Below are 17,580 nucleotides of genomic sequence, written 5' to 3'. Positions count from 1 at the left end.
ACACAGTTTACACCATCCATGCTGCACTTTGTCCTTGTCTTCATCCCACACTTAGTAGGTCAGCGGTGGAGACTTTTTACTTCTCTCCACCAGGAATCCTTTAGGCATGTCCATGGCAGAAGCGGTGCAGCCTTTTTACGGGGCATCAAAGCGGCATGGGGGGCAATTGCCCCCCTGCCCCCTGGCCAAGTCCTCCCCTGTCTGCCGTGATGGGGTGCTTGTAATGATTAGAAGTAAGGGGGGCTCTAATGTAAAGGGGTTCTCTGATTTGAATTGGTGCTCTGATGTAAAGAGATGGGGGGGGGGATGACTCTGACGTAACAGTGGGGAATCTGATGTAAAAGGGGGACTCTAATGTAAGGTGGGACTCTGATGTAATAGGGGTTTTAACATAAAAGGGGGTCTTCTGATGTGAATTTAATTCTTCGATCATCGCACCAATGTAAACCGACACTTAATGTATAGCCCTGTACATATTTCTAAGCTGTCACTTCTCGTCTGAATGTATTTTTTCAACCAAACGATGCAAAGAACATAAAAAAACAAAAAAATAATAACTATGTCTTGTAATTTACTACCAAAATAATTTGACTGCTAGTTTAATTTGGGTGATTTTCCCTGCCAAGTCTTCTTTTCTTTTATTTTGAAAGAGCTCTTATCATCATCTTTATAAAGAGAGTGCGGAAATATGGACAAATGTTAATGGAAAATGTTCTACAACCCTGATAATGGATTGAAAACGCAGCGTTTTATTATTTCGATACAAAATGCATTTTATGGTAGATTTAAATTAATTGCTTGAATGTATCTTCTTGTTCAGTTTGTTCCTTAACCCCTGTGAATTTTGAACTGTTGTCCCGAATCCTGCAGAGAAAAAAGGAATACAGCTGAGATTCTTTGAAGTTCCTGTCCTCCTTCTACATGGAAGAGGAGGGAAACGTGAGACAAAGATCTTTCGCATTAAAGAGCAGGAGGCAAGTAAAAGCAATCGATGAACTATTAATTCTGTCCAAGAACAGGATCTTAATTTTACAAAGACACATTTAGAGCAGAACTCAGGGTGTAAAAGAGAAATAAGTTGGAGGAAATAACGCTCGGGGGAGGACTGGGCCAGGGGGCAGGGGGGCAATTGCCCCCTGGGCCGCTCTGATGCCCCATAAAAAGGCTGCACCGCTTCTGCCACAGACATGCCTAAAGGATTCCTGGTGAAGAGAAGTAAAAAGTGCCTCCTGCTGACCTACTGAGTGCAGGATGAAGATAAGGACAAAGTGCAAGCCCCCCCCCCCCCCCCCCCCCACAGCATTGATGGTGTAAACTATGACTGAGCAGAGGCCGTTTCCATGCCCCACTGGGGACTCTTCTGCCCCGGCCAGCCCCAACTGAGCTGTCCCAGCTCCCCCCAACCTCCCCCTGCTGGCCAGGTCGGAAACCCGGATTAAGCCAGTAAGTAGAGAGTATCTGGAGCAGGGCTTCAGCTTGGAATGGGGGTCAGGAGGAGAATTAGGAGAGGGGGGGGGGGCTGAGTTGCTGCACTATGGGCCTCTGGTTTGTACTTGCCTCCTGGGCTGAAAGTTGCCAGTCTGCCCCTGATGACGCTGTAAAGGGAAGAGTGGAACAGGGTCCCCTATTCTGTCCCCCCCCCCCTCCAATCTTGCTCTCCTTTCACCCTTTCAACCCCCCCCCCCCTCCACCTTGGTTTCCTCTTTCTTCTCGATCCACTTCCTTGAGATATGTTGAGAGACCTCCCTCCAGGGATTACCTCTGGGATACTTCTAAGGCTACATTCACACCTGAGCGTAGCGTTTTCACGCGTTTTTTTTACCGTGATTTTTACCGCGATTTTACCGCGATTTTTACCGCAATTTACAGGCGTTTTTACAGGCGTTTTTTGTGCAGGCGTTTTTATATTGAATAGAAACCAATGGAAAACGCCTGTAATCTGCCCAAAAAGAAGCTCGTGTACTTTTTTGAGCGTTGGGCGTTTTGCTTACAGCGTCAAAACGCTCAGATGTGAACAGGGGCCATTGAAATGAATAGGATTTGTCTTGTTGGGCGTTTTGAGAGCTGATCCTAGAGCAGAAAAACTCCCCAAAAAGGCCCACATGTGAACAGAGCCTTAAAGTGATTGTAAAGTTTTTTTTTTAACCACTTTTGGACCGGAAGGATTTGCCACCTTAATGACCAGGCCCATTTGTTTGCGATTCGACACTTTAATGGACAATTGCGCAGTCGTGCGACGCTGTACTCAAATGCAATTGATGTCCTTTTTTCCCCACAAATAGAGCTTTCTTTTGGTGGTATTTGATCACCTGTACGATTTTTATTTTTTGCGCTATTAAACAAAAAAAGAGCAACAATTTTGAAAAAAAAAAAAAACAATATTTTTCACTTTCTGCGATATAACTTTCTCCCCCCCAAATGTAAAAATCTATTTATTTCATCTTTTTAGGCCAATTTGTATTCTGCTACATATTTTTGGTAAAACAAAAATCTCAATAAGTGTATTTTGATTGGTTTGTGCAAACGTTATTGCGTCTACAATCTAGGGGAAAGATATATGTATTTTTTTTTTTTACTAGTAATGGCGGCGATCTGCGATTTTTGGCGGGACTGCGACATTACGGCGGACAGATCGGACCCCTAACCGACATTTTTGACACTTTTGGGGGGACCAGTGACATTACTACAGTAATCAGTGCTAAAAATATGCATCTATATATTATTATCTCTGTAATAATGACGCTGGCAGGGAAGGGGTTAACCTAGGGGTGATCAAAGGGTTAAGTGTGAGCCTAGGGGTGTGTTTTCTAACTGTATGGGGGAGGGACTTGTGAAATGATCATAGAGACCTGTGATCCTATATAGAAGGATCACAGGCGTTCTGTGATCATTCCAGAGAGAACAAAGGTCTGCTGTGTTTACAACAGCTGACCGTCCTTCTCTCTCAGCCAGGAGCGATCGCGGGTGCCGATTGCCACCGGTCCCATGGATCGGCATCCCCGCTGTCTAGTGGAGGCGGGTGCGTGCCGCCGGCAGGGCACGATTGCCCCCAGGAGCACTCCTGCGAACCACCATACAGGTACGATGATTTGTGCAGCTGAGCCAGCCTGCCGCAGTATATATGTGGCGGGCGGTTGGCAAGTGGTTAAATAACAAACATATTATACTTACCTCCTCTGTGCAGTTGGTTTTGCACAGAGCAGCCCGAATTCTCCTCTTCCTGCCCTCTTCGGCGCTCCTGGCTCCTCCCCCCTGTTGAGAGCCCCCCGATTGCAAGCAGCTTGCTATGGGGGCAATCGAGCTAAGCCACAGCTCCCTGTGTCCTTTCAGACATGGAGCCGCGACCTGGCCCAGCCCCTTCTCTCTCCTGATTGCCTGACTGACTTTGATTGACAGCAGCGTGAGCCAATCAGGCCGATCTGCTGTCTCAGCCAATGAGGAGGAGAGTCCCAGGCAGCTGAGAAACTCCTGCAACTTTGTTGGATAGAGATGGGGCTCAGGAAAGTATTAGGGGGGCTAAGGGGGGCTGCTGCACACAGTAGTTTTTTTTATCTTAATGTATCGAATGCACATTCTGCCTTTACAACTCATTTAAACCCTCTTACTCCAATCCCAGAGATGTGTGAATTGCATTATGGTTACCATTTTAATGTATAAAGAGACTCCCAGTGGCAAATACACTATATTGCCAAAAGTATTGGGACGCCTGCCTTTACACACATGAACTTTAATGGCATCCCAGTCTTAGTCCACAGGGTTCAGTATTGAGTTGGCCCACCCTTCCCTTTGCCGCTATAACAGCTTCAACTCTTCTGGGAAGGCTGTCCACAAGGTTTAGGAGTATGTCTATGGGAATATTTGACCATTCTTCCAAAAGTACATTTGTGAGGTCAGGCACTGATGTTGGAGAGAAGGCCTGGCTCACAGTCTCCGCTCTAATTCATCTCAAAGGTGTTCTATTGGGTTAAGGTCAGGACTCTGTGCAGGCCAGTTAAGTTCCTCCACCCCAAACTCGCTCATCCATGTCTTCATGGACCTTGCTTTGTGCACTTTTCAAATGAAATTCTACCAGTGTAGGGTGAGCTTTATTCTTCACACTTACTTTTTTTTCATATTTTGTAATGTTACAGCCGTATTCCAAAAATGTATTAAATTCATTATTTTCCTCAAAATTCTACAAACAATCCCCCGTAATGACAACGTGAAAGAAGTTTGTTTGAAATCTTTTCAAATTTTTTAAAAATAAAAAGCAAAACAATTACATGTATATAAGTATTCACAGCCTTTGCTCAATACTTTGGTGAAGCACCTTTGGCCCCAATTACAGCCTCAAGTCTTTCTGAGTATGATGCTACAAGCTTGGCACTCCTATTTTTGGGCAGTTTCTCCCATTCTTCTTTGCAGAACCTCTCAAGTTCTATCAGGTTGGATGGGGAGCGTCAGTGCAGATCCCTTTTCAGATCTTTCCGGAGATGTTCAATTGAGTTCAAGTTTTGGCGCTGGCTGGGCCACTCAAGGACATTCACAGCGTTGTCCCATAGCCATTTCTTTGTTATCTTGGCTGTGTGCTTAGGGTCGTTGTCCTGTTGGAAGATGAATATTTGCCCCAGTCTGAGGTCCAGAGCGTTCTGAAGCAGGTTTTCATCAAGGATGTCTTTGTACATTGCTGCATTCATCTTTCTTCGATCCTGACTAGTCTCCCAGTTCCTGCCCCTGAAAAACATCCCCACACCATGATGCTGCCACCACCATGCTTCACTGTAGGAATGGTACTGGTCAGGTGATGAGCGGTGCCTGGTTCCCCCCCAGACATGACGCTTGCCATTCAGGCCAAAGAGTTCAATCTTTGTTTCACCAGACCAGGGAATTTTGTTTCTCGTGGTCTGAGAGTCCCTCAGGTGCCCTTTGGCAAACTCCAGGTGGGCTGTCATGTGCCTTTTACTGAGGAGTAGCTTCCGTCTTGCAACTCATACAGGCCTGATTGGTGGAGTGCTGCAGAGATGGTTGTTCTTCTGGAAGGTTCTCCTCTCTCCATGGAGAAATGCTGGAGCTCTGTCAGAGTGACCATCGGGATTTTGGTCACCTCCCTGACTAAGGCCCTTCCCCCCCAATCACTCAGTTTGCCCGGGCGGCCCACTCTAGGAAGAGTCCTGGTGGTTTCAAACTTCTTCCATTTACAGATGATGGTCATTAGGACCTTCAATGCTGCAGAAATTTTTCTATACCCTTCCCCAGATCTGTGCCTCAATACAATCCTGTCTCGGAGGTCTACAGAAAATTCCTTGGACTTAATGGATGGTTTGTGGTCTGACATGCACTTTTAACTGTGGGACCTCATATAGACAGGTGTGTGCCTTTCCAAATCATGTCCAATCAACTGAATGTACCACAGGAGGACTCCAATCAAGTTGTAGAAACATCTCAAGGATGATCAGTGGAAACAGGATGCACCTAAACTCAATTTTGAGTGTCATGGCAAAGGCTGTGAATACTTATGTACATTGGATTTTCTTAATTTTTTTTTTTTAAATACATTTTCAAAGATTTCTAACAAACGTCTTCCATGTTTTCATTATTGGGGATTGTTTGTAGAATTTTAAGAAAAATAATGAATTTAATCCATTTTGGAACAGGGCTGTAACATAACAAAACGTGGAAAAAATGAAGCGCTGTGAATACTTTCTGGATGCACTGTATCATGACAAGAATTCATTCGTTTTCTACTGCACAGTACAAAATAAACACCGTCCAAGTAAATGCTTTAGTTCCCTCGCCTTCCTCGTGCGGTGCCGGAATACATTAGTGTTTGTAAACAGCCGTATAATACTCCTGTCTATTCACTGAAGTGCTGGGTGGAATTACTGTATTTTAAATAACAACAAAGAAACAGGAAACTATTTATTGCCATCGGATCAGCAATCCTCAGAATGGCTTTATTACCAGGGAACTCAAGCAGATCGCTTTTCTTGAGTTGCATTCACTGTGACAGAATTAAGTCATGATTACAATGATCAGGTTATATCCTTTTTTTTTTCGGCTTGTGTTAGGTAGAATACACAGATTTAACATGCAGCAATTTTATAAGTGTAGCCACCCTTTCTTAAACAGGGGTGACTACTATTTAAATTTAGTCTTGCTGGTTGGTAGTCAGACCAAGCTGATTTGTAGTTTATTGGTTCACTTGGTTTTCTCCCATAGCTTAGTGTTGCTGTTGTAACCTCCTCTGCCAGTAGGTGTCACTGGTACATCTGTGGGATGCCACAGTGATCCTGAATTATGAATATTTATGTTTCCTTTGGCCAACAGTAGGAAGTGTATTGCCACTGGTGCATGCTGGGGGAGAGCATCAATATTTGGAGTGGACCGTGCAATCTCCCTCTTCTCCCGGGCTGCGGCCTTCTACCTGGCTTCTTCTTCTTCTTCTTATTATTATTATTATTATTACTATACTTGATTTATATAGCCCCAACAGTTTGCACAGAGCTTAAAAATATAAAGGGAGACAATACACCAACAATACAATTCAATACAAGAGGGTTAGAAGGGCCCCGCTCCTACAAGCTTACACTCTAAGAGGGAGGGACTGGTGAAACAAAGGTAGTAACTGTGAGGGATAAACTGATGTGGGAAGTAAAAGATTTGGTTGTTAGCTGAAGGCAGGAGAAGCCTTCCTGAAGAGATGAGTTTTCAGGGATTTTCTAAAAGTAGACAGAGTAGGAAATAACTGGACAGATTGGGGTAGTAAGTTCCAGAGGATGGGAGAGGCTCTTGAGAAGTCCTGGAGATGAGCATGGGAAGAGGAGACAAGGGAACTAGCGAGCAGAAGGTCTTGGGAGGAGTGGAGAGGATGATTTGGGTGATATTTGGAGATAAGATTGGTGATGTAGCTCAGGGCAGAATTGTAAATGGCTTTGTATGTTATTGTTAGTGTTTTGAATTTTATTTCTTTGGGCAATGGGAGGCCAGTGGAGGGATTGGCAAAGAGGAGTGGCAGACACTGAACGGTTGGTAAGGTGGAAGAGTCTGGCAGCGGCATTCATGATAGACTAAAGAGGGGATAGCTTGTGGAGAAGTAGGCCAATGAAGAGGGAGTTACAATAGTCAAGGTGAAAGATAACAAGGGAGTGGATAAGTTGCTTAGTGGTGTCAACAGTTAGAAAAGGGGCGTATTTTGGAGATGTTTCTTACATTAGTAGGGTACTTCTCTTGGGTAGGGTTGGCACCTTTTCTTCAAGCCAAGCCTGAACACTTTAGCGGCACTGGGCCAATTTTGTTTTACCGAAGTATACATTATAGAATTATAAAAGACCCGGGACACCTTTGGATGCTCCAAGGAGAGTAACAATATGGCGTGCTATGCCCAATGCAGCAAACAGTGGGTTCAACCAAATTGTTCTTGCTGACATCATCGCCACGCCCCCCAGTGATGCCGAACCTGCCCCAAGACAGCTGCCTGCAACTCCCGGACAGCAACAGATTTGTGTGTGACTATCTTGGTTACTTGGGGAGCCACAGTCTGATCTAAATAATATGTCCAGGATTCAGGCAGGCTGAAACCAGGACAAAACCAAGATTGTCCGGTTAAATCCTGGACAGGTGGCAACCCTACTCTTGGGTCTCAATCTTGGTTTAGATTCCCCCTTAATCAGACAGGACAGCTTCCGAGGACTACTTCTGGCCTATCAGCACAAATCACATGGTAGACCTCACACAGGCTGTGGGGTGCTGCTGAAATGTTCAGATCTGATAGGCCCATATCCTATGTGGGGCCTAGCATCACAGTCTAACCTGCAGTTTTCTGTTTGTGAAATTCTTACCTCCTTCCTGCTAAATATGTGATTCCAATTATATGTTCTGTTGGCCTCTGTGTTCACCTATGGGTGTCACCTGTTCTACTGTGGATTTATATCTCTTTCCCTTCGATCACTTCCTGGCCAACCTCCCAGTCTGCTTCCCGATATAGAGGCATGCCTAGTGCAGCTCGGGTTGCCTGAGAAACTTCCTAGTTTCCTTTTGCTCCTGGTTTTCCTTGTATTATTTGTATTCTGTGCCTGACTACCCGTGTCCTGACCCCGGCTTCGTCTACCATTTTTGCTTGCCTGCCGCCCGCCCTGACTTGGACTTGTGTCCTGGATCCTCTTCTGTCTCCTGTTGTCTATACTCTGTACACGCAAGTGGTCTCCACATTGTCAGCTGGGCGTACCTGGTTCCAATTCGCTGCAAGTCCATCCCCACCATCTGGGGCCCTGGGGAAGAAGCATGCTGGGGCTTAGACTCCTGACCCTGGAGAGTTGGCTTTGTACAAGGGCTCACTACCATAGAAACCTGATACCTTGTATGTGCTCTTTGCCGGGAGGTAGACAAGAAGTGATGCTCAGAAGCTGTCCTGTCTGATTAGTGGGGAAGCTGAACCAAGACTGAAATCCAAGGGGTGGACCCTGCTAAAGAAAGAAGCCAGGAAGAAGGCTTGTTTTCTTGCAGGGGCCAAGTGACCCTGTTGGGAGGTTGCATTGATGTCCAGAAGGATGCTCAGACCCCTGAAACGCTTTTGCTACTTTTTGGATTTTTCCCAATTTTTATTGGAATAAATTTGTCTATGGAGCTTTTAGCAGTAATGTGGTGCTTCAATTTCAATATTTGTTACATTACATTGGAAGGATGCATAAAGGGAAGGAATAAAGTACAGGGAACTGAACGACCCCAGTGCTCACTCTAATGGGAATTATAGGTGTGCTGCTCTCCTCAGATGAGGAAACTCCAAAGACTGAAATCACAAAAGAAAGAAGGCACAAGCACCTAGTGCATTACTCTTGGGCACCTTTAACCACTTTACCACCGGAGGATTTTGCTGTCTTACGTCCAGGCCACTTTTTGCGATTCGGCACTGTGCGAATTTAACTGACAATTACGTGGTCGTGAGAAACAAATTTGACGTCCTTTTTTCCCACAAACAGAGCTTTCTTTTGGTGGTATTTGATCACCTGTGCGATTTTTAATTTTTGCGTTATAAACAAAAAAAAGAGAGTAAATTTTGCAAAAACAACAATATTTTTCACATTTTTTTATATGAAATTCCCCCCCCAAAAAAATGTAAAAATCAAAATTTTTTAACATTTTTGGCCAATTTGTTTTCTGCTACATATGTTTGGTAAAAAAAATCGCAAAAAGCGTATTTTGATTGGTTTGCGCAAAAGTTATTGCGTTTACTAACTAAGGGAAAGATTTCTGTCATTTTTGGTGTTTTTTTAACGCGTAATGGCGGCGATCTGAGATTTTTTCTGCGGTACTGCGACATTGCAGCGGACAGATCGGACCCATGACTGATATTTTTGACACTTTTGGGGTTACCAATGACATTACTGCAGTAATCAGTGCTATACATATGCACTGGTAGTGAAGGGGTTAACTTTATTTGAGAGGGAGGGGTGGTGTGTGTCCCTAGAGGCGTGATTCTTACTGTGATTGGCTGTGGCTTGAAGTGTAGGAGCAGTGATCAATGGTCCTACATAGTAGAACCGTATGATCACTGTTTCTACACAGGGGAGAAGGACAGGCGGCTTGTTTACATTAGCCGCCTGACTTTCTCCCTCTGCACCGACGATCTGCGAGAGACCGGCGGACATCGGGTCCGCCGGTCACACGCACGGACTTGCTGGGGAACAAGCCGGGGCGGGAGCGCGCCTCCGCGGGCGCGCGCTCGCCCGCTATTGGCTCCCAAGCAAGTGACAGGCTAGTGACGTATATATATGTCACTTTGCCTGGCCGGGGCTGACTGCCGACGTATATCGTCGTGCGGCGGTCGGCAGCCGGTTAAAATGTATTTTGAATGCCAAAAACATACTCACAAACATAAAGAGTAAAAATCACATAAAATAAATCCACCTCCATGTGGAAAAAGCATATCCCTGTGTTAGGACCGCTGACGCGCTTCAGGAGACACGCTCCCTTCCTCAGAGCCCTGAGGAAGGCAGTGTGCCTTACATTCTTACATTGACCACCAATGTAAGAAGGCATACATTTTTTTTCTTTTATAAATATTTTTATTGAATTAGATAACTACACTTGTAAACCTGGACATCTAAAGCTTTCAAATTGGGTGGGGGGGGGGGGATAAAGGGGGGTGGGGGATGGGAAGATGATCTTGCATGGTACTGGAGGAGAGCATCAACCTAGAGCAGGGATTCTCAAACTACGGACCTCCAGCTGTTGCGGAACTACACATCCCATGAGGCATTGTAAAACTCTGACATTCACAGACATGACTAGGCATAATGGGAATTGTAGTTCCTGAACAACTGGAGGGCCATAGTTTGAAGACCTCTGACCTAGAGTATGGATGGCTCAGTACTGGGCTAATATACAATTAAATACAAACAATATACATTGAATCAGAGGTCACTTATAGATCACAAGGTAGAATGAGAGCTTTTCACAGATGTTAGATTAACCACTTGCTGACTGGTCACGTTGACCGTACTTCGGCAAAGTGGCTCGATTCCGTCCAGCGACGTAGACCTACGTCGCTGGACTCCTCCCCTTGTAGGCGGCGCCTACAGTCACAGCGGGAGTCGGGCCAGGGGAGAAGCGGTGGCGATCGCCGCTGCTCTTCCCCGATCGTCGGGGAATCGAGTTTGGAGATCCGCCCACTTGTGTAAACAGAGCGGGTGGATCTCCTAAGTGACAAACAGTTACAGATTGCAGGGTTCAGCATAGCTGAACCTGCGATCTGTCCCTGTGTCACTCAGTCACCTCCCCCCACACATGTCAGAAATCACCAGGCATACATTAACCCCTCCCTCTCCAATAAAATTAACCCCTTCCCTGCCAGTGTCATTTTTACAGTAACAGTGCATATTTATAGCACTGATTACTGCAGTAATGTCACTGGTACCCCCAAAAGTGTCAAAAATGTCAGTCAAGGGTCCGATCTGTCCGCCGCAATGTTGCAGTCCCGCAAAAAAAATCCCAGATCGCCGCCATTACTCGTTAAAAAAAAAACACCAAAAATTACAGAAATCTTTCCCTTAGTTAGTAAACGCAATAACTTTTGTGCAAACCAATCAAAATACGGTTATTGTGATTTTTTTTTACCAAACATAGGTAGCCAAAAACAAATTGGCCAAAAATGTAAAAAAATTTTGATTTTTACATTTTTTTGGGGGGAATATCATATATAAAAAATGTTAAAAATATTGTTATTTTTTCAAAATAAACGCTCTTTTTTGTTTATAGCGCAAAAAATAAAAATCGCACAGGTGATCAAATACCACCAAAGAAAGCTCTGTTTGTGAGAAAAAAAGGACGTAAATTTAGTTTGGGTACGGCTTCGCACGACCGCGCAATTGTCAGTTAAAGTCGCACAGTGCCGAATCGCAAAAAGTGGCCTGGACGTAAGACAGCAAAATCCTCCGGTGGTAAAGTGGTGTTACCGCCTTGGGATACCAATCTGTGTATTGAGAAGATGACGAAAGTTTTTCGCTTTCCGTCACAAAGAAGGCATGGTCTATGAAGTTACGCCATCTTACAGAAAGTGACCTGGTGGGATCATAGTTTTGTATTTTGGCATCTAGCTGCTCCCTATAGAGCAGTTTTTTCAGATTGTTTTCCACCATCAAGTTTGAGGAGGGTGAATGGATTATCCAAGTTTTCAGAATGGCTTTTTTAGCATGCCATAAAACATAGGTGTATCCACTGGATGGCAAACCTTTTGCCCTGATTGTGGTTGGTGGGTCCAGACGTATCATGATGGAACAGCATGAGTTGGGGGGCCTTGTTGACAGTCAGGCCCGTGACAGATTGAATGTATGTGGTAACTGAATCCCAAAAAGAAGAGATCTGGGGACAAAACCAGAATCTGTGCGCCAATGTAGGTTTCGTTTGCTTGCATTGAGGGCATTAGACTGTATCAATCTCGGTTTTTCGAGAAATACACCGGGATATACGCTTTGTGTATCAGTTTGGATTGAGTCTCTCTGACATTTTTTCCAAAAACCTCCAATATAAGGGAGGCAGTATTCCTTCCACTAACCATTAATATTAGAGTGCACATTTTCACTGACCACCAATGCAAATGAAAACGTTTTAACTGACTGCCAATATCAAAAAGCAAAACACTGATAATCATTGTAAGAGGACACTACACTGACCACCACTTAAAGGGAGTATCTCATCATTGACCACCAATTTAGGGAGGAACTACAATTAACACTGGCTTAATTATTTTACTAGCCATTATTATTGTTATTGTAAGTTCATCGTTAGTGAAAATAATTTTGTCTTGTAGAGGAGAGGGATGATAAAAATGATTAGACTGGGCATCAAAAGAGATACTGTAGGTACATTGTAGGATTTGGGTTGTTCCCACCAACCTTTACATATTCCAGTACTTAAGCTTGCATCTGTTGTTAAAACAAAAAATTCAGCAGAGAACGAGAACCCCTAATAATAGTCATAGCGGCTGTGCAGACCAAGAAATCAAAAACTGTAGTGCAGATGTTACCAATCAATCCATAGAGAGATAAAATAAATGGTTTGGTGGTTTCACTGTATATCATCTTTCAAACACTGAAATTACCCAAAAAAGCATCAGCTACATCAAAAGCTTATGGTACGGCATTCAATTCTGAAATCCATCTATATGTGTGAGAGCTTCGGCATCATCCCATCCTGTCACGATGATCTACTAATGTGATCCTTCTCCAGTAACAATAGAATGGCCTTTGCTACATTATAACAATAGCTAAGAGACCAATAATTGCTGAACGGATAGAATATCGACTGAAAGAACATCAAACTAAACTTCCTCTCTAGTGAATAAATCCTTTCCTCCAGATGTACTTAAGACACTGAAATCCATTCCAAATGCCACAAAACATATGGCAGCTGCACAGTTACTGATGAATATGGGTTGGTAACCTTTACAAACTCAGCAGAGTTTTCTCCTAACCGAGGCAACCACTAGCAATACACCACCACTCATGGGAACCATGAGTTTATTAAGGGGCAACTCCAAGAATCAAAAGAATTTATCCACCAAACTACTAAGGTTATCTGAGAAACTATGTTAGCTCAAGAAAGTCCAGCCAAGTTCCTTCTTTCTTTCATGTTTCTCACTGTTCCTATTGCCATACTGATCAAGGCTTTAAGAAGGTTACATAGTTACATAGTCTGGTTGAAAAAGACAAAAGTCCATTCTAGTTCAACAAATACAAATAAAAAACATGCAAACACGTATAAAATGTATAATAAAGTTTGATGGGAATCTTGGGGGGGCGCTACATGCTCCGTACCGCAGTCAATCGAGCACCAAGTCCTCACATCGCTGGGCACAGTCACAGGATCATCGCTGAAATTGCTTTCTGTGTCCAATGACGAACTTCCCCACGAATCGCTATCACTCAATTCTGCAAGCGATTCTATATCGCTGTTTTCCAGCAGGTCATATACCGCTTTTTTGATGGCATGGTCGTTCTGCAGTTTCCAGACACAAAGTACAGTAAAATGCAAGCAAGGGTACTGGAGAAAGCATTGGGGGGGGGGGGGGCAAACTAAGATCAATTTATTTAATTTAGTAATGCAATCCAATAAGATTACAATGTATCAGTGTGTTTGTGTTTTTTACTTTTTGAATTTGCCGCTGGTTCCACCCCCCTGCGATGCGACACTCGCAGGGAACGGAAGCTAGGGCACACAGCATCAGGCGGAAGATCCGGCCGCCATACACTGCGGGAATACATCGCGGGATCCCAGGGACAAGGTAAGTAACCTCTTCCAGGACCCAGCGATTCTCTCTGGCGTTAGCCTGAGTGTGGTTCGTGGTTAACGCTAATGGTACTGAAATTCCACCCCGAGCCACACCCGGGAATACCGCCAGGGAGGTTAATATAGGCACCCTATTAACCTTACACCAATTTATTTGTACTATGGCAGTCATTAAAGAGTCCCTAAAAATGAGAAACAACGGCTTTAAAATAACAGAGCTCAATTCTTTTAGGACACATGAGTGTATGCCATGTGGTACACAAAAAAGGTTCAAGCGCTAATCCTAAATGCAATTTTCCTGTTATGTCATGGCCCCGAAAACTGTAAACTGGTAAAAAACAGTACATCAAGTGCACCACGGCCGCCCAATCCTTAACAGGGGATGGTGTATAAAAACAGTTAAAACAGAAAAGAAGGATGGCGCTCTAGCGTGCACATGTAGTTAGTAAAGTTTAAGTAATGAGTAATGACCCCAAAAATAGTCTCATGGTAAGCCTTGAAGGTTTAATGAACACACACGGATTAAAATAATTGATCAAGAAATATATTTTCAAACTGAACCCTGAAGCCTCTGAATCTCCTTGGGGTGCTGTGGGGATCCCTGGTGGTGGTCGTGGGACTCCAATAACATCAGGTAACCCAAGGTGGAAAAAGGTGCTCCCTGATGATAGATGTCAGCATCCGATGGTAGAGGCTCACACGGTCCTGTGTGCGGCCGCTACACTGAACCGGGGCTGATGCGTTGTCTGAAGCCGAGTCCTCAGTGAGGACCGGAAGTGACGCATGGATGACATCACCGGAAGTGACGCGCAGAGATAAACAGGAAGCCGGACGGGACGGAGGAAGTAACGCAAGAGCTTCTGAAGAGCTTCTGGTTGCCACAACTACATGTTTCGCTATCTATAGCTTTGTCAAGTTGTGGCAACTGGCAACCAGAAGCATTAAGAAGCCAGTGATGTGGGCGGGACTAGACCAAATGGCCAATAAGAACCTTTTTAATATTATGGAAAAGAAAAAAGCAAAACAAGGAAAGGATGAAAACACGGGATTCCCAAAGCAACCCAAACATAATAGGAGATCCAGTATGCTCCATGGCCATATGAGTAACAATAATAAAAGGCCATTAACACATCATATTGTTAAATTACAAGAATAACTAAGATCATAAATAGTTAATATAAATTCTAGAAGTAATAAAAAAGATTAAAAAGAATCCTATCTAATCAATATCAATGTCAATCTGAAACATATTAAAATAGCATAGTGCTCCTATGCGTAACACTTCATATAATAGTTGTATGTGAATTCCATATATAATACACATATGCATAAAACCACCATCTAAAACCATGTGGTACAGGTGCTTTATTCAACTTTATTCTGTCTAAGTATTTCTGGCCCATATACATTTAGAGGTTAGTGGTTTAGTGGTTCATTTGGGGCTATACTCATACTATCCCAATTATGGACCTGATCCTCCCTGTGCTCCTTTTTATACACAGAGCTGAAGAAGTTAAATAATAAATTGGCCTTCTCTTTGTCACCAACTCTAAATTATTTTGTAAAGGACCTACATGCTCCAACCTGAACTTTATATTGTTTTGTATATAATATATTTGAAGAATTTTGGGGGGTTTGTCCTACTCTCTTTTGCGACCTGTCATTCATTTTGAATTTTTGCTGCCTTAGTTTTATTTTTTCATATTATATAAGTATATATGTTTGTAGCACCCTCCTAGACAGGTGCTAGGTAAAAGCATCTATTGCTCCTGCTGCTTATCGGGGGAGCTTGATCTGTCAGTTTTGCCTGTCACATGTTTCCAGGTGTGACTCACTGGGTTTGGGGGAGTGTCCCCACTGTATCCAATGAGGGAGCTTGTTGGACAGTGGAGGAAACCTAACCAGTAGCACATCAGGAATTATGGCAGTCTCAGTGGTTGGGCATTCCTGCAATGAATCCTGGGATTAGCCTTAAATACTGAGGGAGCATGTGACAGGGTGTCTTTTGGCGGGAGCAAAGTCCCAGGAAGAGGTGGATGACTGTCTCTACTCCTGTAGGTGTGAGGAAGGTGGTTCAGGAAGTCGGCCTAGTGAACCAGGTGTGGAGCTGAGCTGCAGAGGATCCAGAGTGCTGACAAGTGGAGCTGCTGGCAGAGTTTCTTGGGAAAAACAGTATTGTGCGTACCAGGAGATTTTCCTAAGGTTCTGTCCAGGAAAGGGGACCATTCCAGAGAAGTCAGGGGATCAAGGAGCTAGCTCACACAGGAAGTGTATCAGTAAAGCAGGTGCTGTGTAGTTGACCCTGAAGAATAGGAACAAAGGGGGTGCCAGGAAGGGCCCTGAAGATTGTTCTGCAGTACAGTACAGTTTACCTCGGGAAGTTCAGTTAATTCTACTTCACAGCTAATGGCAAAGTGAAGCAGCGGCCTAGCCGTGACTAGTGTTATACAGCGTCACTCAGCGTTGTTCAGCATTTTCAAGTTGCCCCAGCCAATTGTGCATAGTTGTATAAAATAGGAGTATCCCACTCATTCCCTTCTATCCAAGTTCTAAATAAAAAACACAAAAAAACCAAAGCTGCTGTACTGTTTCCTGACTGAGCCAAAAATCACTTTAAACATGCTGAACTGTCTAGTTGTTGCTGATGGTAACCAAGGGGAACCCACATTCAGCAGCTCCCAAGGGGTAGTGCTACATGTTATATTCTTATATAACTTTTAAATGATGATAGTGTTCCTTCATTTTTATACTTTCAAATGCTTGTTTCTTACTATTTATAGGTTTTTAAACATTGACTGTGAGCCACATAGGTTTTTTTTTTTCTGCCTTGAACTTATCTGGGACCTGGGTTGAGTATTTGGACACCCCCCCCCCCCTCCCAAATACTGTCTCATAGGGAAACATGCACATTTTAGGCTTTCAATTGCCTGCTGTGGGGGGGATTGCATGGTGTCAGGGTTAACTGTCAGAAGTGACTCATGCAGATAGCATACAACGGAAATCATGCTAGGTGCTTTGGATTGAGGCTAGTACACACTATAAGCCCCGGTTCACACTAGGGCGACCTGTGAGGCAACCTGGTCGCCTCACAGGTCGCTGCAGGTCGCCTCCCATAGGGAAGCTGCGGACCCGTTCTAATAGGAGCGACACAAGTCGCTCCGACCTAGAAAAAGGGTCCGGAGCTTCTTTGGGGCGACCAGGAGGCGACCGCCATAGACTTCAATGTTATGAAGTCCGTGGCGGCGCTCCGAGGTCGCGGCGCGCTGCTCGCACCGCGATCTCGGAGGTCGCCCCTGGAAGTAGCGTCGCGGTAGTGTGAACCGGCGCTAAAAGAGACTGCTTTGTTTATTTTGCATTTCAGAGGTTTACAAACACTTTAAACCAATTAACTCTAACCTTCCACAAGAAGCCCTGATAACTAAACTGAAGTTGTCTCATTATTTCGAGCAAAGAACAGCAATAAAAAAGGCTGGATACAGTCACAAAAATTATGAACACGTTGCATAGACTTAAGACCCAAATAGATGTCAGATTTAAAAAAAAAAAGAAAAATGTTTAAGCTTTACATACACTTTAAATTTTATATTATTTTATGCATACCATGTGTGCTTTATAGCAGCAATCTAGCAAATTGCTTCAGTAAAATATAGATTCACTAAGTGAAAAAAAATTGTTGAAAACATAACATTATTGGGAAATATATATTTTTTTTCAGAATAAGATTTAATAACGTGTTTAAAGTCAGAGCTGAATTAGTACATGCTGACCGTAAATGCATTTTTATTGCTACATAATTCTAGATAAAAAAATGAATGTATA

Source organism: Pelophylax lessonae (genome assembly GCF_965119305.1).
Source record: "Pelophylax lessonae genome assembly, chromosome: 7".
NCBI lineage: Eukaryota > Metazoa > Chordata > Amphibia > Anura > Ranidae > Pelophylax > Pelophylax lessonae.
Note: the sequence above shows the minus strand (reverse complement) of the source record.